This window comes from Lathamus discolor, chromosome 3 (assembly GCF_037157495.1).
Source record: "Lathamus discolor isolate bLatDis1 chromosome 3, bLatDis1.hap1, whole genome shotgun sequence".
Taxonomy (NCBI): Eukaryota; Metazoa; Chordata; class Aves; order Psittaciformes; family Psittacidae; genus Lathamus; species Lathamus discolor.
Genome location: NC_088886.1, coordinates 96666643 through 96687328, shown reverse-complemented (window position 1 = coordinate 96687328; position 20686 = coordinate 96666643). Strand labels below are relative to the sequence as shown.

The window sequence follows — 20686 nt, the reverse complement described above, 5'->3', positions numbered from 1 at the left end:
CCATTATAGCACTTCAAAACTCCCATGTCCTTCTCTATACATGATACGCATTAAACCTTTCCAATTACATCAGCTGCTGGTTTATTTGTTTTATTCCTGTGTAATGATGGAACAACTTGTAAATGATTTATCTAGAACTAGCCATGCACCAAATTGCATTTCCTCCTCCTATAGAAAGGTCTGAAGATGAACAAAAGATTTAGGCTGCTGCTTTTAAATAAAACATACTGGTATAATTCAGTGTGTATTTAGTACCTGTTTTCTTTAAGAAATGTGTGCTTTCAACCTTTTTTTCCCCTAAATTTCATTTCCCTCTATGTTTGTATACCTGTCATGTTTGTGATCTTTACCATTATTATAGTGAGTAAAACAAAAAGGGAAGGCAAAAAAAAAAAAATTCACACAGGAAATGTAAACACTTCCAGTCTCCTGTCATTCTCTCTAATCATTTGGAATGATATAAATTCTGATTAACACTAAATACCTAGCGATATCATAGGAGGAAGCCCTATCCATGTATTTTGACACTTTTAAGTGTTGCCAAATTTCTCTTCTTGCTACCACTGCTAAAGAAAATCCTCAAATACACACACACAAAAGAACTAACCTCAAACCCACACAAAACTGATTTCACAAGAGGCCACACTGGTTACTCATCTGCAGACCTGCGCCTCCATTTGCAATCCACCCATAGTTGGAAAAGTCCAAGCACACAGGAAATGTCAACCTTATTCATCCTTAAATATTTTCCTCCATTATTCAAAACATTTATTAAATGGAGGCCATTGTCAGAAGATGGGTAGGATAACTGTGTATAATGTAAGGGACCTTTCTATCTTTATATTTCAACTGTAGACAATTTCAGAGAACTATCCTGCTTTCTCATGAGAAACAACGTATTCCTATGATGAAGCAGGAACAGCGCGGAGTGGAAAGGAATCTTTGTAAAATACAAATCCAACGGTAAGGGAAAAATGATGAAAAACTTTGCTGTATATTAAGTGTGCTCACACGATTTAGAAACTCTTCAGAGTTGTGTCAAGTTTTACAGGCAACACAGTACCCTCCCAAATCCTTAACAGCCAGAAAGTGTGCAAGCCACATGAACCAAAGCTTTCTTCTGGTAGTTCATTAGCTGCCTACCAGCTCACCAACACAACCCCTTGCAGCCCCACACCACTCTCCCCCTACAGAGCCACAACCAGCTTTTCAGGCAGCATCCCTGGCTGCTTCCACGTTGATGACAAGGTGAATATCATAGCATGCCCTTAAAAAAACAAAAAAAAAAAAACCACTCAAAGCCACACAGCTATGCACCTCACCTCCTCTAGATCTGAAATAAGCTTACATACATTTAAATACATTTAAGATGGCTCCTCACAGATTAAAGCCAGTGTTGCTTTGATTTAGCTTCCTGCTTCCCCACTTCCCCACCACAAAGGATAGACTTACCCCACTGTAAAAATATTGGCAAGGAGGATCTGCACCAAAACAGAGGCTGCCCAGGCACACGCTGCTCAGTCCCCGACGCTGATGCGCATGTGGAGTATCAGGCATGTTTTCTTCTTCCAAACTGAGTCCCCCCTCCATCCTGTGCTAGCAGGATTCAAAGACAACCTTTCATGCTGTGACATACAGCAAGGCCCTGAAATGGCTCACCAGCTCTATCCCCAGCAGCTGCCATCCAACTGCTGCTGTGCAGGCTCAAGGCTGAGTCTTCAAAGCAGGAGCCTGGCTACCAGCGCGGGGCTGCCATAAGTAACCAAAGCTGGATGGGGAATGTTAGGGCTCTGCCTCTCTCATGGAGTGACCCCCACAGCTTTTTCAAGCAGGTCACAGGGCAAAAATCAAGGGAAGGAGAGTGAATGGCAAGAAGTGCAACTGCTGGTTCCAATGATTTCATGTTCCTTCTATATGCAATTAGTAGAGGGAATAGCTGATTTTTAGCACCCTCAGTCTTCCATGTTTAGTTGCACTCATTTTCTCCTCTTTAACTTCTCCCATTTTAAACAAACAAACAAAACCACACAGAAAATAAGTAAATAAATAAATAAACAAATAAAATATACCTTTATTTGTGAGTCAGGGGAACTGCTTTGCTTAACTTCCAGGACCCAAACTTACACCAAGTTTCCTGAATTTTACCTGATTTTATGATGCACTGCATCATTTTAGACTTAATATTTGTATATTGATAATATTGATCTCTAGATGTGCTTATTTTAGAACAATCTGAGCCAATTCTGAAAATGGAACAAAACTACTGATCATCATAGATAAAGCTCAGTTAAAATCCTGTGCTGGCTCTTCTAAACTGGTATTTGAAACCATACACCTCATCGGTATTACAGATTAATATTGACTTTTGCTCTGCAGCTCATGGTATTTCTCCAGTTGTATTTAATGTTTATTACTACAATTATCTGCATTTTAATTTTTCAGCATTCATATTTTTCTACTATTCTCTCCAACAGATTTATTTCTTTATTTTCTTTTCTTGGCCCACTGCCCTTCCTCATATTGTCCATAATCCATGGAGAAGAGATTGCTGATGGCATTATCACAGGCAAACAGAATGAAGCTAATGGTAACAGGCACTCCTTGCTAGGTAATTATTACAGGAGAAAGAATGCAAATGAGCCCTAATCTGTTTCACACAATAGCAGAGGTCTCCGATTTGCATTAAACCTTTTGCAGCCTCTCCCAGGCTGGGGATTCTGCAGATAACAACGCATCTGCAACTCAGGCTGCCCCTTCCTCTCCCGCAGGGACTAAAGAGTGCCCCCAGCAGGTACAGTTGTCCCTGACTTTCCCTTCCCCCGATATTGCTCCGGTCCCTTTCTCGTCCCCTCTTCCCCCCTCAGCTTTGCTAGGAAAAAAAAAAAAAGAAAAAAAAAAAAAACCAACACACAAACCTAGCTAACCGTGCATGCCATTTTGGCTTGATTCATGTTTACAACGAAGAAGAAGAAAGCACTGTTTGGAAATTATAAGAGGGGAACAGACATCAGGAAATCCATCCTATTCCTATCTATGTCATTTACTTGCCAGGGGACTGGAGGGAAATAACTTTGCTTTTCTGTGCATCCATGTGTTCAGCTAGAAATACAGGGTTGACATTTGCAGTGGCCCAACAGATGCTTTCATTTTACAGTGGCATCTACTGAACCCTTTCAGAAATTAAATGCTAGACTTTGCTTAAATCTAGGTTGAGCTCATGATAAGCTATCACCCTCCAGAAGAACCACTGCCTAGATCCCAATTCTCCATCTGCTAAGAGGTTGTAAAGAATGACATTCTTTTCCAGCACTGTGTCCCGCTATAAAAGAACTGGGCTATGCTCAGTGCCCACAAAGGTGTCTGCCCACTAGCAGGCCTTATAAAAAGGTGTGGTGTAGGAATTATGTTTGAGCTGGTCTGATCACTGGTGACATCAGTACAAAACACCCTTTTTTTCTTCAGTTATGGCTTTGGATTAGGAGCATGGGAGTCAAACTTACTGAACCTTTCCAAAGGAGTCCCTAACTTGGAAACAAACCTAGCGTGCAAGGTGGAAGTCTTTTCCCCAACACAAATGCCTTCTTGAACACTCATTTTCTTCTTAACATTTTTTTTTCAAATGAGACAAAATACAATCATATTTTATTGTGAAAATTGATCTTCAAGAACCAGAAAATATCTGCCACAAAAATGCCTTTTCTATTGACAAGGCAACAGACTACCAAGCTCTCTATAGATACATAGCTCCTCAGCACATTAAAAAAAAAATAACAAACCAAAACTATACACACTGTGAGGAATGATTCTGAAATCAAGATGAACCACCAAATTCAGCTGAACATCATCACTACTATTCCAGCAGCACTAGAGTCCTATCCACAGATGCATACAGTCTTCTACAGCAGGCCTAGAGTGGGATACTGAGGGAACTTCAAGAGCCAAAAAAATTCAAGCAGTCACCAGAAACCAGCACAGTGTCACATGACTGAATATCACCACTCTCAATTACAGCATTCAGATACATTAATCATCCATTGCATGCACTCTGGAGACAGCACCACGCTTTGTTCTTTCATCTATGAGAGATTTTTCTTGCTTTCCAAATTTACCAATGCCAATACTGGCAAGCAGCTCCTCTGGAAATTGGCTGTATTTTGAAAGCCCCAAAAGCTGTCTAAATTGGGTAAGTAGTGTAAGCATAGTCCCTACTAAACTATTGCCAGAAATTAACAAATGGTGGCGGTTGTTTAGTTTTGGTGTTTGTTTGGGTTTTTTTGTGGGTTGGTTTTTTTTTTGGGGGGGAGGGGGGGTGTTTGGTTTTTGGTTTGTTTTGTTTAAAAACCCCAATAGTTAAAACATCCACAGCTACAGAAAGGGCTATAGTGCTTTAATGCCATGTTAATTTTAAGTTAAATTTTTCAATAATGAAAGTTTTGCAGATTTCTATCTCATGGAGCAGCAGGTGAGGTAGTGCTACTTTTTTATGCTTCTTTATTAATGGATTTTGCTCTAAATCAGACTAATAGGTTGCTAGGATCTTCAACCAACAGCAGTACTGGGCACAGGTACTATATGGTACAGTCGTTACAGATAAACAACCAGTAGCTAGTTAAAAACCAAATGTACTTAAATGATGGTCTGGCTCCATTTTGATACTGAGATTACCTGAAAGGATCTTCTCCTATTTGCACTGATATTTAAGGCTCTTGCCACTTGGAAGGACTGAGGTGGTGCAACACTATGAATGAGCAACCTTTACATCAGAAAAGCAAAAGCTTCTTGCACTGATTAGTTCACATAAAACAAAAAAAGGGATTTTCATTCAACTTACTCATAAAGCTGCAAACATTTTCCATGTAATCTTTGTGCTAACTTTCCACTGCTAGAAAGCATTTCATTCAGAATACTGCAGCAATACAATAAATCATCAAGGCATGACAGGTATCAGAATGTACAATTTCTTACATTGCTAAGATGCTCAGGTCCAGACTTACTGCTGATCTCTAAGCTGCTCCTCCCTAGTGACCAGTTACTAACGACGGCCTACTGGCACCATTTTTATACATGCATAAAAGCCTTCTTCAAATACAAGCATACTTATAGAGAACCTCAGATGCTCACCCTCACTTGAAAGTCAGATTACCACACTCTTGTTAGACCTGTTGTTAGCATCAGGGCAGAGAAAGTCAGGTGGGACAGCTCAAACCAACTTCACTGCTACCTGAACACACCCAGGTGACTTCCTGAAGTGGACACAGCCATCTCACACCTCCTCCCATCTGCAGACCTTGGGGAACACAGGCCACAGATATCTGTACAGGGAACTACTGCTCACACCATCACCTAAACCATGCACTTCAGGATGGCTCTCACATTAAGCATTAACTCAATCAGTTCAGCTGTGTTGCTGAGTAGCCAGTCAAATATTTACAAGGTTTTTAGAAAGTGCTACACTAACCTCATCCTTTCAGTGTGAAAACAAGTTCCACCATTTCTTACTCTATTTTGTGTACCCAGAAGTTACAATTCTGAAGCTTTCAGACTCCCAACACAAAGTTGTTAGAGAGGAAAAAAATCCAAACAGGAAAACTAAGAGGGACTCAATGCATACTGTAGACAAAATATTGGCACCACATACAGTGCTGGCAAGCAGAGCAGCATGCTGTGTTCCTAAGGGAGATAACAAGTAAAATCCAGCTCCTAGAGCTGGTGATTGCAACCTCACCTGAACAGCAGCTTTCCCTTTGTCAAAACTGTCTCTAGGTCATTTCATGGTAAAGACAAAAATTGCCGGTGTGTTTTCAAGTATCTCAACAGCTTACCGCCCCCCCCCCCCCCCCCCCCCCCCCCCGCCCGCCATTCTCACCAGCCTTTTGAGAGTTTCCCTCTATAGCAGCATTCTCTGTTTCAGGGATTCAACCTTTCAACTGAAGCATGCGAGATCACTTATACTCTTGAAATGGTGGAGCTGCCAGCCTCCCCTTTGTTGCAAAGGGATTTACACTTGAATGGCGGTGGGAAGCACAGTCTTTTAAGGAAAGGCTGGTGGGGGAAGAAAATCTACTTGCCAGCATCCTATTCTCACATCACGTTCATCTACCATTTCAACTTCTCCCGTTCACAGAACTCCAGTAACCTTATCACATTGCTAATTTGTCAGGAGTTTGATGTGAGGTGACTTTTATGAACTTTGAGTTTACTTCAGAAAGAATCTTTATACACAGTCATAAGTGAAGTTAATTTCAAACCTAAATGTGGACATTTACATTAATTTAATTTAGCCCCATGTAAATGGCCTCACCATTCCACAAAGTTTCCCTTATACATGTCATTCACTTAATCTATGACTTTTTAGCTATTTCCCACTATAGCCCTGCATTGCCATGCATATTGTAGCACATCTGATGGCTTCTACAGCTTTTCAAGAGACACACTGGGGAACACTACAACAGCACAGATGCACTGTTGAGGGTAAAGGATCATTTGAACAAGAGTAAGCAAGTCTGCTCCAGTTCAGCCAGTGACATGCTTGGCTTTGCCACTCCACCAAAATATATACAAAAGTAGCATCTCCGTGGTGCATTTCCTAAGTTGCAAATTGGTAGATAACTACCAATTGCTTTCAGGCTATGCCAGCAGTTACCAGGCAGTATCATATTACTGCTTTTCAAACAGCATCACACTTGTAAATCCACACATGGTTTTTGCTTGCTTGCTTGCTGTGTAAGCATAAAGCCTGCTAACTCAAAGAAAAATAGTATCACCCATAGTATGAAAGTTGGCAAATGCTAGTCTCTGGCACAGAGAGATCTGCAAGCAATATTTCTCCTTCTGTTTTTAAAATGTTATACCTGCTTCTGATTCAATTCAGTCGCCTGCAATCTGAGTGTGCCACACACTGAAACAGAGAGCACGGCCTGCAGAGTGCAGCAAGGAAAAGGCTATCATGCTCCAAAGCTGGTGGCAAACCGTATCTGCCAGACACCAAATATTTTGAGTTTTGTTTACTGCTAATAAAGCTGCTTCACTTCATTAAAAGCAGCTTATCATTTTATCTAGGCACTCTGATTAATTAACCTCTGGTTAGAACGAATGAGCACTTGATTTGAGGATTCTATTAATGTGACACTGGTGAACCACCACTTGCATACTTCCATCCTTTTCCTTTTACTCTTCATTCTCCTTATACCAAGTGTCTTATTAGGGCATTCAGACTGACACCCCACTATCCGCTGAACATACCACAAATGCTTTTACAGAGAGGTGAGGAAGGAAAAGTTCCACAGTCCAAAACTCAACCAAGGCTCTATTTCCCTGCTGGAATATACAGATGGATATCATCTACTTCTCACTGTAACTCTGATTACAAGCTTGGAAAGAAACAGCATGGAAAGAACAAGGAGCCAAGGAAATAACACTGGGGTGCTGGGAACAGGGAGAAAACAACAGTACCATTAATACAGACAACTCGTTTGTCATTCCAGGAAAAAATTATTTCAAATATGAAGCACAAACAGCAGTCAGTTCCATCAAAAACCTGACTTTCTTAGACAGCGAAGAACTTTCTCCTAGCCAAATACCATGTGCTGTATATGAATAAAGACAGCTTCTGCTACAGTATATGCCTACAGATTTCACAGTTGCATATGAACGCCAAAATCTCAAGTTCTAGCAGCAAAATCATATGTCACGGTTATTTAGCCAAGCATCTGAAGACTGAAATACATCATAGCTGCTCATTTTGCTGGCAAACAGCGCTTTGCTTCATATACCAAATTTTCATCTCTATTCAATTGATTTCATGAATGTCACAAATACTCAAATGTGTTTGGGAAGAAAACCCAAACAAATAAACCCCCCACACAACACCATCCCCACCACCTTCCCTTTTTATTTCCTTTATCTTCCCTGAAAAGTTAAACATCCATTCTTTTGCAACAATGCTCACAGAGAAGACAGAAGGATCATTAAGCCTAAAATCTTAACAAATTCATACAGTGGAGAAGAAGGTGAGAGGAAGGGGGAATCTAAGTCCCGGAGTCATACTAGGTCTAAATTCCTGTCCCATCATGGCAAACCACAGGTAGAATATTATTGAAGTGGCTGGAAACTTTGTATTTATGCCACAAGCAATTTAAAAGGTCGATTTCAAGAGAAGAGCCTGTTTAAGTTAGGCACCACAGACTATACGCACAAGCCTGAAATTCATGGTCCAGCCAGACAAGGCTGCATGTGGGAAGGCACCAAGGAAGATCTGGTTTACATCACACAGCAGGGCAGTAAGTGACCATGAGTCACTGATGCACTTCATCTGGCTTTTAACGCCATCAGCATCAGATCAAAAATGTTTCAGACCACATTTTATAAAGCACTTTCCAGTATAAATTTACCCAGCCAGTTCAAATCTGCACAGAATTTTTCAGACAAAATTTCTTTATAACACAAGGCTTTCTGTAGGATCAAGTACCTTCTGTCCTGCAGCTGACATGACGCTGTAATGCCTCAGCTAACTGAACAGCAGTCTTCCCATGTAGTAAAGCCAAAAGGAATGAGAAAGGACAATGATCCTTGCCACCATCACCTTGGCAAAAAGTAGCACCCAGTCCTCCCAGCACTCCTGGCAGCATCACATTTTCTAGACCTTAAACAATGCATATACCTGACACAGTAGAAGAGACACAAACAAAACTGTAAAAGATGGTTTTGAAACATCAACTCATGATTTTGGGCTCATACTTTAAAATACTTGGTTTAGGGAAGAAAAATACAGCTAGCTTGATTTTTGTTATTCATTTTTTTGAATGGGCATATTGTTGAAACATATATGGAATTTACAGGAATCATCACATAGCTGAAGGATGGAGCAATATGCACCCAGATGGGCTGTTCCTTAGCAGAGGAGAACAGGTTTCACTTCTAAGGAAATCTGGCAACAAACCAGGTCTTTTTCCACTGCTAACTTCAACAACATTTACACCCGATTTGGGCCTTCCAGCTTTCTTTTTGAGGGACTAACAGGTAATATAAGCAAAAGCAAACTACCAAAACCTGCCACCTACACTAATATCCATGTGTTACACTTCGTTCCCCTCAGCCACTAATAATGGATTAGTGCCACAGGCTCCTTCCAAAAACTCCTTTCTGTAGACTGTCAGTTCATACTCCCATCACTCCACTGCAGCCAGAACTCTGCCTAGGAGGCCTGCAAAGCTTCAGAGAGCATAAGCAGCCACCTCAATGCTCAGGGCAATTACTTACTCACCAGGGATGATGGTGGGTAGGCGCATGGCCTCCAGAAGCATCCTTTCAACCCTTGTGAGTGGACGCAAGGAGCAGTTGAATAATGACCCAACCACAGTTCTTTGGGGTGTTGAAGCAGGGAAGGAGAGGAGGCTGCAGCACAAAGGAGCACACCACTCCACATAGGACTTACTCTTAAATAAGTAAACTCAGTTTTATATTAAGAAGTAGGTCTGTACACCTCAAACATGACAACCATGAGGAGTACTGAAAACCCCATAGCACTAAGGACAACTGAGGCAGGCAGGCTGTAACTGCTGCAACTGGAGAAAAGCCAACTGCCCCAGAACTAGATCTGCTAACACTGAAGAACTGAAGGGCTTTAACCAGCAACAACAAATGGTCATTGCCATAGCTACATGACACAGAAGGGGGGTTGTGGGATGTAGGCAGTACCTTATAGCCCTCCATACAGATACAGATGGCCTGAGGCAAGCCCTTGCAGTCTTTTCACCACCTCTCTTCACAACCTTATTCACTTATTCTCTTCCTGGGACCTGTGAAGTCTGCCTTCAGAAAAGGGCTGGCCCAAAAAACTGAAAGGGTAAGAAAATTGAAAATCACAGCTCTTACAGCTCTTACTGTCATTTTAACATAGCTTCTTGTGCTTATATATGGCAGATTTTTACTCTGCTGCTTAATATTTCTTAGACCTTGTCTATGAAAGAAATTTAAGAACAATTCCAGCTCTGAACTCTCTACTTTGTGCATTTAAAACCATCTACTTTGTGCATTTAAAAACATCCAAGATGTTTAAAACCATATTTTTGGGGGTACAAAACAAGCATCCAGCTTTCCAATTACTTTTTTTAAATACACACCACACAGTAAACAGATTCTAAACATAAAAATAACCTGAAAAAAATGCACTGCTGGGATGGAAATCGGTTTTCTTCTCCAATAAAGCTTTTGAGATTTAAATCTTCTCCATATCAGAATTAAAAATTAAAATCTGTAACCTTCATGAAATGAAAATCAGAGAAATATCAAAGGTTTCATTAAAAAACAAGAGAGCACAGGCTCATTAACACAGAAGTTAATCAAGTAGTCAAAGGCCTTAAGCACTGGTAAAGTCCTGGTTTAAACTGGGAGTCAGTTAAGGCTTTGCAAACTGAGGACTCTGGAAGAACCTGTCATTCTCTCATAAGCTGCAATATAACTTTGATAGACACTTCATTTTACTGAATTCAGTCACCGAATGAAAAATCCTAACCCCAAACTCTTCTCAAAGGATTCGAGGGGGACAAAAAAAATCCACAACTTGAAACAAACACCTTGTTGAAATGCTCACAAAGGCTCACAGCTATGATCTTGATTTATATATGAAAAGTAAAATACAAACAATCAGGGTAGCTTCCCACTGACAGGTAGTTATTACAGGATGCTGCTTAACATACAGACTGCCACCCACCCGAAATGTTAGCTAGCAGCAGTATCACCTTTCCTTTGGAGATGGTTCAGGTTGATACAAATAAGAGAAAGGAAAACAGGGAAATAATGAGGGAAAGTTCTTTCAAGAATCAGTGCAAAATCGCAATTCTAGATGCACTGCTGAGAAACACATCATCTGAAACAAACCCAACGGAGGTACAGTTGCTCTTTCAAGGAACAAAAAAAATTGCAAATGATCTTTGCCCAAATTTAGTTAGAGGAAATGGGGGAGGAAAGCACAGCATTAAAGGCAGCAAACAAAACGCAGCAAACTGTGGGCCACCAACCAGACTGCTCTTTCATTGCCTTGTCCCTACCCTGAGTCTCCACTCTGTTCTGTCTTCCTCCAATACTTCCAGTCAAGGATAGGGTATAGGACACACCATCCGCCACCTCTCCTTTACCTGCTCTAGTCCCAACACATGGGCCAAGAATTTCCTTTTGCTTTGGTTCTCAAATTTCACTATCACATCCTGCCTCTCCTCCCAAAGCTTTTCACCCCGAGGAATAGTCTGCATGATTGCATTTGATAATACAGACTCTGCTGCTTAAATACCATACATTTGCAGACCGTTGAAGCACGTCTTACAAAGGTACCATAAAGGGGTTTAGCAACATACATTTCCTGGGTGCTTAAGTCACTGCAGCAGCTGGAAGGGGACCCTGTCCAACACGGGGAAAGTTTCCCTCTCCTGGCAAGGACAGAAATGAAAGCACAGGAATAAGGTGTTTGCGCTGGAGTTGTTCCCAAACCACGGCTTTGGCTTCAGAGGGACAATCCATCTGACATGTTGCAACTCAGGAAGCGTGAGCAGGGGAGGAAGGAGAGCAGCAGGCAGGGAATCCCCTCCAAATTTCCAGGGCCATGTGAGAGGGACAAACAGATGCATACAGCCAGAGAGAAATGGCAGTGGGCTTTGCACAGCCTTTCAGCTCAACCTATGAATTGAGGAGGGCACTTATTTCTGCTGCACATCACTGCATAAGACGCATGCTGAGAGGGAGACAGCAACAACTGATGCCCATGATCCCACAACACAGCTTGCAAACCTTGTGCTTCCCTCGTCCCCCAACCCAGGGAGTTTAAAGGCATTCAGAAACTGCACAAAAACTCAGCTGGAGCTAGAAATCTTAATAGAAGCTTTCCTCCATGCCTGCAGTTCAGCCAAGCCTCCCACATCTCAGTGTGCCCCAAAATTCTGTGTTCAAAGGCATTTTACAGAGCCTTCACTTGCCTGGGAGAAAACAGGTTCAGAAGCCAGAAGGCAGATTCTGCAGGCTTCTCTCAGCATGCTGCAGCATCAGTGGCAGAGGCAATGACTGCCTGAAACAGTGCAGGCAGCTGCATTCTCTAATCTGGCACCAAGGAGAAAAGCTATCATCCATTTTTAAGTTAGATTCAAGGAACCAGCTGGGGACCAGCGATTGCCATTTCTGAAGTGCAAGAGGAGGAGTGTAACCAGCCTTTCCATAGTAACAAAGATTAGCGGCCTGGAGTCTGACACTCCTCCTGCATTAAAAGATAGGAGACAAAGAGATAGACAGGTAATTACACAGAAGGAGCCCTGGGGAAATTGCAAGCTCCTCAAAAACCCTTTAGCTGGTCTGTATGTTTCTCCTTGTCTCTGCTTCAGCTGAAAGTCTCTGAGAAACATGTGCCCATTAGGTCATTAGCTTTATTGCAGAAGGTAGCCACGCAGCTAGTAGCAGCCATTCAATAAAGACTTAGCTTGCCTCTGCACTGTCAAAAATGAGATGGAGAATGAGAAAGAAAACATCCCAAGGCACATTACCTGTCTGCAGCTTATCCTTGATAAGTTAGTGTACTTAGTCAGTCTGAGGGGTCTGACAAATGAACTCTGACAAATCTCACTGGGGCAATTTAAGCCATTATTACATTGCAGTCTTTCCAAACTCTTCACAAAAGTTAGCACCACAGAACAAATCTGGCAGAAGAATGTGTATCACAGATCAGCCTCCCCAGCTCAGAGCCCAGCCAGTTAGCAAGAACCCCTCCTCAGAGCTGGTTTAAGTTATCAACTGTGAACTGGCATGGCTGAGGTCTAGACTGAAGATATTGCCTCCACTACAAGGAGCATTAATGTCTACCACAAAGATGGAATGGGAAATGACATCTCAAAGCACTGCAGCCAGCTCCCAAGCAAACACAAATCTAAGCACTGAGTTTTGGTACTAAAATATACATGCAATTTGTCTAGCAACTGACTAAAGTTTATTCATGCAGCTCTGGATGCCCTATGAATCACAGCACTAACTTCTGTACTTTGTATACCCTTACACATAAACTGAACGTCTCGAACTGGAAAGACAGACATAGATTGCATGTGGATCACATCACCAGGTAACTACAAAATTTAATTGCTTAGAAATAATACAAAAAAAGGCACTGCATTTGAACTCCCATTCATCACATTTTGCACTTTTTCCCAAAACTAAAGAGAAGTCTGGAGAAGTGAAGAACTGCCATCTGTTTCCAACTCTTCGCAAAAACACACCATTCAGAACTAGAGCTGGGGTTCCAGCTGGTTCCTATCTTTATCTGTCAGGGGTACAACCAGCCATGAAACTATGCAGGACCCCAGAGAAGACAAGCAGGTTTAAAACCAAAACCAAAAAGACTACTGAACAACCAAAAAAAAATTCTACATTTATCTGATTAGATGTATATAGACAGTAATAATAAAATAAGCACTCTTCGAGACACAGTTCAACTTGGCTTCTCCAGACCTACCTCATTGTCTTTTCATCTAAGCTGATATTCAAACAAAGGTTTAGTTAATTAATCTGCAGTACAACAGTTACTTAGTTTTTTTTCTCTGCAATCATTTAAAACGTATCTCATCTTCTAGTTATTCCCAAGGGATTGTATCCTGCACACAGAAGTAGAGAGAGAAGTGCACAAAGCTTCATTTTGCATCACACTGTTAGAAGGGCAATCTACATTAACCAGAAAGCTGGTTTAAACTTTATGTAGACAAGCTAACATCACCCTCCTTTCCAGAAGGAGCTGAGCAGGCAAGACACCTCGAAAAGCAAATAACAATTACCTCTTACCTTTCTGAAGAGGCCGCCGCCAATTAGCACATTCCTGGAGCTTCTAATTCAGGCAAGGAGAAAGGAGAAAGGAGGAAAGGAAAAGAAAAAAAAAGGGGGGGGGGAGGTGCGGGGGGGGGGGGGGGGCAAAAAGGAGCAGGGAGCTGCTTTCTTCCTCAGCACAACAGTATTTCCTAAAGGATGGAAAAAGGAAAAAAAAAAAAAAAAGAAAAGAAACAAGTATTAGTTTTCATGGGTTTTCAAGAGGCTACAGATCACAACTCCTCCTTAGAAGAGCTACTGTGCCCCTTCTCCATTTCCAAATTACTAACTTGAGCTGTCCTGTACTTTCACTCCCTTACCAAAATATGGAATATGAAGGTCAAGTCACCTACTAAGAAAAGCAAAGATGCATTAATGCCAGAACAGGATAGAGTCCCCCATTAGAATGAGATGAAGTCCCATTCAAAAATATTCTTGAGCATTCTTTCTATTAAGTAAATATGCTTCAGTCAAGCTCACACCCACTTCTGCAAAAATTCAAATGAGCCACATTTACTATCAAAATAGTTGGCAAAGACAAATTCCAACATGCATACTGAACATACAGGTATATACTGACATTCAAGTGCTTATGTACTCTCCCCTGGAAAGATCATACCCAGAATTATGAGGTATATGCAACTAATCACTTCTTTTTAAGATAACTATTCTTTTTCCAAAGACAGTCTAATTTTTTTAAGACAACCTATTCCAGCTCTACTGAATCTTTCAGTAACAAAGAGAAAAATATATTACGTATCAGAATAAAGAGAAACAGAACAAAAATGCCTTTTTGTGACTAAAGATACCATTTAGAAATCCAGCTTCACTCCCACAAAACCATAATCCTTTACCTCATACCACATCTCTCTCTCTCTGCCTTACTCTTAACATCAATTTAAAGAGACTTACAGACACTCAGATTTAATGGGCCCCTCCCTACCTTCAGTACCTGCCTCTGATGAAAGGCAGGAAAATCAAGTGGAAAATTATTTTAAAGGGTGCATGCAAGACATTAACATATTTGAGGAAATGGCAATCAAGGTTTTCCATGGGGAATGAGCAAAGGGAAACATGTCCAGTCTGTTCTCTATCACATTTTTTTTGGCTCATATTCATACAGAAAACTCTACCCTTTTCTGTCCCATGGAAAATCTGAATTGCAAGTTCTCAAAATAAGGAAAAAAGTCTGTGCTACCTTGCCTTTTCCTACACACCTCTATCATCCTTTAAGAATATAATTATCCTGTCTGCTAACAGTATGCAACTGCTTATGGATCCTAGCAGACCAAAAGAGATTTCACACAAGGGGCTCCAACAGATAGGAAACAACATAAAAGGCAGCACACACCCATCACAGCATCTCCCTCAAAGCAAACCAAATCTGTCCAGTTCTAAATGGCCACAGTTCTCTAGGGGACAAAAGCTCTCTTTTTCTCTCCTCCTGTCAGCAAGTCTTAAAGCTGCAAGAATAATTCTGTACAGATTCCCCTCTAGATAGGCAATGATTTAAAGAATTCATGAAGTAACAGTGGCAGTGTAAATAAACAATGAAAAACTAAAAGATCATAGAAGCGACATACAGAAAATGTGCACTAAAGAAGGAACAAGACCAGTGATTCAAAACCTATTCTGCTTTGTTACATTCACCCATATATAGGCCTAGCAATAATGTGACAACGCAAAAGAATGGATTCTGACACAAAAATGTACCTGCTTAAAAACCTGTCTCCCCAACCTCCTCCCTTAAAGGCAAACCTTCCCATACTTTTTAATTCCACCTCCATCACATTTCTGCTGTCAGATTTCAGCCCTCTTGTACTAATGGATGCAAAGCAACTTAAGCCAATACCTGGAGTACTCAAATTGTTATACTTTTTAGAAAGAGGAAAAGGCGCCACTTCCCTCATTGTCAGGACAGGAGAAGAAATGACCCTCAGTGAATTGGTCCTGACGTGTACTTCCCAAGGCTAGGTGCTAATCAATATTTACTGAGTAGCTCAGCACAGACCATACTGTAAAATACAAGGAAAAAAGTATTCCCCCCCCAGTCACACGCTACTTTTGTATCCCTAAATCAAATACATCATTTGCTTTTCTTGTTCATTATTAAGCCAAAAGGATGCTTTAGACAGCATTTTTCTCCCTGCTAAGAGAAACCCTCCACATTTGTCAAGTAAAGTCTGCTAGGAATTGATATACTGGCTACATTTAAAGCAGATGTACAAGATTTGGAGGAAGCATATTTTTAAATCGAACATAAAAACCAAAAGGTGGCAAAAAAGAAGGCTAAGTGCAAAAAATGTCTCTCCTTCTCAGGGAGACAGAAATCTTTCACAAGTACCTCTTAGGGCTGTAGCTTTGACTCAACATCACTTGCCCCCAAAAAGGTGAGACTGCTCTATTCTCAAATCCTCAGGCAAGACAAAAATATAAAATGAAGTGAAATAATACATTACCCAAAAGTCCAATTCTAAGCGGAGAAACCTAGCCAAATAACTTACCATACCAAAAGACTTGACTAAATTTCTGGCAGAGCCAGAGATAATTTGTATGAGAAAAATGTCAAAATGTTTTGGGTACACAGCCACTACAGGAAGGAAACAAACAGAAAACTGGGAAACACTGTATCAAAACCCAACAAATCGTTGACATCAACATTAGATAAATGAAGAGGCATATGCTAAGACAAACACCCTCAGATGGTGTGTGAGTCAACTTCTGCAGTGGATTTAACTGAGTTGCTTTCCTATACCAAGCTTAATAAAAACATAAAAACCAAACCTCAATTACACCAGCTAAACCTGGGTTTTCATTAAACTTCACTGTATGCACGCTGATTCCAGACAGTACCTGAGCTGAAGACTGAAACCTAGACCAGGAATTCTGAAATGGATTTTGATGGGAAAAAAACCAACAAAACACCCCAAACCCCACCCCACCCCCCACCAAAACACACCTCTTCCCCCCAAAAAAAAACCCAAACAAAAAAACCAGCCAAACAAAAAAAACCAATCTGAGTAATCAGTGTCAGATTTGTTCCTCTTGCTGCACAACCGTGTTTTTTCCAGGCATTACCCAAATCTAACCCTCTGGGAAGTCCAGAGTGAAACACAAAGATCCTGAATGACATTTTCCAAGATCTATTTCTTAATTTAACAGATCCAGAGACTTCTTACGTTCAGAAAATAAGGAGTTTTGGCAAAGTAACTGCCCTCACTTCCAGTCTACATGACTGGCAAAGAGTTTGCTCACCTTATCTTATCTGACCCCTGCAAGGAGCCCACATCAGCCCTGTGGCGAACTGCTCCCTTACAGGGAGCCTCCCTTATACACAACCAAACTCGAAGATTTTCTAGTGTATTGGATTTTCTAGCTCTACGATGGTTATTATTTCCGTTACACCAAGAACTAGAGAAAGGAATTAGATCACAGCACTGACGTATGTAACAGCTCCCTCCCCAAACTGTGTTCATGGCATAAGGCAAAGCAGGGGTGGAGTGGTGGGAGTGCGTGTGTTAGTACATCTTCACCACCTCACACAATTCACGGGGAAAAAATAATATATATACTCTTGAAGTTTTTCAATCTACTTTTAACAAACAGGTACTTTTCTTCAGGTAAATTATAGGTGCACTCAGTGTGCACTAATAAAAATGGGTAAAGTTTACACGATAGTTGAAATTTATTTTCCTTTTTTCCTGTTTATTTTTCAACATCTTGATCTAGGAAAGGTAATCATTCCATGGATATCTATGGAGGGGAGAAATAATCTCCATTTCTCACTGTAGAAATAAACAAGTTAAGAAAAAAAGATTAAAATACCTACTCTTACTGATCGTGATGAAACTAAAAAAGGGACCTTTTTCCACACACATTCTTGTAAAACCTGTAGTTAAAATGTTTCTTAGAACAGTATCAGGAGTATCTCTCACATACATACCTTATTCTAAGATATATTAGGCGGCAGTCTCTCTGTCACTAATGACAGTGGCACCTCCCAGGTATTTTGGGCACCCTCCCTTAACTCTCAGGGCAGGACTCTAAAATTCGTGTTTCGAAGCCAGGAACCTCACCTCCCCTTGCAGCAGGTTCCTTCTCCAATCTATTTTTTACTAACTACACTCAGGACAGAGTCAGTATGAAATGAAACTTGCACACAACACAGCGCTTACCTACAGCAACAGAAAGAGAACAAGCTAGAAATTAGCATACTCTTATTTAACTTAGTATGAATTAAAAGCATATTCTTATTATCCATACATATATATGTGTGTGCTCATGTGTATGTGTTTGTATACACAGAACACGGTAAGTGCTTCCACCACAAATACCTGTACTAGAGGTATTTGTGAAGAAACAAGCTTCTCCAAAACATAAACACTGTTTTCCCAGAACTGTATCTGCACAAAGACAGGAAGCTCTTCTCAAGTATCTATTACAAACAGCCAAAAAAAAGTTATCAAAATATTGACGCAGAAGCACAGACAAAGGATAAAAATACGGCAAGAGTGAATCAAAACACAGAGCTAAATAAATTTTCCTTTGATTTGCCCGGGTCTTCATGAACTCATGGGACATACCCATCAATAGATGTCTAAATATAAGACTCTCTGCTTCACCTACATGAAATGTAGCTCTTAAACAAGGAACTTAATTTTTATTAATTTGAACCACCTTTAATTCAAATGCCAAATGTATTAATGTATTACATTTCTGTATCCTTAGAGGTGTTTACACAGGTCTTTTCTGCAGCTTAAATGTTACAGCTATCTGCATTTCCTCATCTGCTTTCTTCGCATCATGAAAAAAAGCTCTTCTCAAAATGACATTTGTCCATGTGAAAACTTAAGTTTACAGAAGCACTATTCAGATGCATGCGTTTAGATAACACGCTTATTAAAACCTACCAACCTATGCACATTTAATTACCAATCTAACTGCAGTGACCACTAATAATGAAAAAAGAGATTTCGTTTTCTCTTAACTACCAAAAAAGGTACATACCTAGCACAAGTATGATTTTATACCCCGTATTTTATACGCAAAGCCTTGAGGACCAAACCCAGTGCATACAAACCCAATGGAAGATACTGATCAATATAAAGATTTGGTCCCTTCCAAAGAAACAAAGAGGGATATTTTTTTCAAACTAGAAACTCTTTTTTAAACTATATCTAGAAAGAAGCAATTCTTTCCTTAAAAGCCATGCTCCTCAGTGTTCCCCAAGGGACTTGGGTGATGGGATGCTGATAAAACAGCTAAAATAACAGTGGTGTTGTGGAACTTCGGACCTAGGACATAAGGGACAGGCACATCAGGCACATGGCTATGTCCTGGAGAGCAGCATCCCTGCAGGGCTCCCTCCTGGGGTGGCAGCATCGGCTCCTGGTGCCACTGTTGGTGAGCCATGTGCTGACTTGACAATGGCCCAAAAGATAAGCAGGGTGTGGAGGGGACACGCAGAAGCATTTGTTTCGCAAGAACTATCTCCATCTTACAAGCCTGATTAAATATTTTTCTGTCTTATTTTTAATTAAAAAGAGGATACACTTCATATCAGAAATCTGTGTTTTTTGAAGCTTGAATCATTTAGCCTACTAAACCCAAGCCTGTAATATGGGTGTTATTTCTTAAAAACATACAGTAAATGCATTAAATTATTGATAGTCATTAAACAGGAAAAGAATTTAAACAGCTCTCAGCTTTTATCAATCATTAATGCAGTTTCCACTTGCACATCTCACTGGGTTGCTATCATATAGCACAGAGCAAAGAGTACAAATCCTGAAGGCATGAATTCATTTTCTCTTGACAGAGTAAAAATATTCTTGGCAGCAGGAGAGAGGGTAAACCATGAAGCAGAATGGCTGAAAGGAGGTTCTGCATTTTGCAGTAAACAGGTAGCAATACAGGGGAGTGGCAATTTTAGGGTCCGAGGCTCATCCACTTCCCCTCATCTCCTATAAGGGCCAGTATTGTTGTCATCAATCACCTCCAACACCCAGCAGCCTAAAGCTGACAGTGTTTACAAATGTGATCTCTATTTGAAATACATGTTAATTCAGTGGCATATGGAGGGAAAAAAGGAACATTGAGGTCAATAGTAAAGCATCCAGCAACCTGAGCGAGACAAAGATTTCACCCCAAGCTGCTCACCAGCTAGTGAGCCAGTAACACAGATAATGTGCTGAAAACCTCAACTGTCAAAACTGACAGCCTCAGCTCAGAAAAATGATGGTGACTGAGACAGTCTCTTGAAGCTATTGTGAACCTTTACTGGGGCAAGTTATGACTAGATCTGATGTTTTTATCAGCTCTGAATGACTCATGTCAATATGGGGAATCTCAAGATTGACGCCAATTGGTAGCACCTTGCCTGGCTGTGATAAACCAGCTACCATTAAAGGGAAGTAAAATCCCATATTTTGTCCATTTTGTACACAGACTGAAGGCCTATCTTACAAAGCTGCTCTCTCAACTTTTATCCCCTGCAATTTTATTGAAATTCATGAGTTCAAAATGTAGCAAGGAGGAACAAGCAAAGAGCAACAAGCCAGGTATGACTGCAGCATGTAAGGACCTATCTGACCTTCCTCTACAGCAGCTGCGGTAGGGTAGGCCATAGTCATAAAAACATCAATATGAAACACACAGAAACACCTGCTCTGGCTAGATATTAGCCAGTGAAACCTTAGCCCTGCAGCAGCCCTGTACTGGAACCCAAATTAATTTGTTTTAAACTACCTTGTGTCTGTTTAAATGAACCATAGTAATAGTTCTGGAGCACTGTGCAGACATATCTAAAGCTAAACACAGTGCTGAGGACTGCTCAAGAGACACATGCCCACGCCCAGAG

At 40.8% G+C, this 20686-nt stretch overlaps 1 protein-coding gene across 7 annotated transcripts in view; it reads right to left on the bottom strand.

The window, feature by feature from the left end:
- The window catches only part of ZMIZ1 (zinc finger MIZ-type containing 1), a 346192-nt gene that overhangs the window by 280572 nt on the left and 44934 nt on the right, over positions 1–20686 (bottom strand). For 6 of the 7 annotated variants that reach the window (XM_065670720.1, XM_065670724.1, XM_065670719.1 and 3 more), the window contains exon 2: positions 13807–13979. The gene's annotated coding sequence lies outside the window, so the exon portion shown is untranslated. Of the gene's footprint in view, positions 1–13799; positions 13980–20686 lie in introns of all 7 variants that reach the window. The other variant, XM_065670721.1, reaches the window with a different exon arrangement.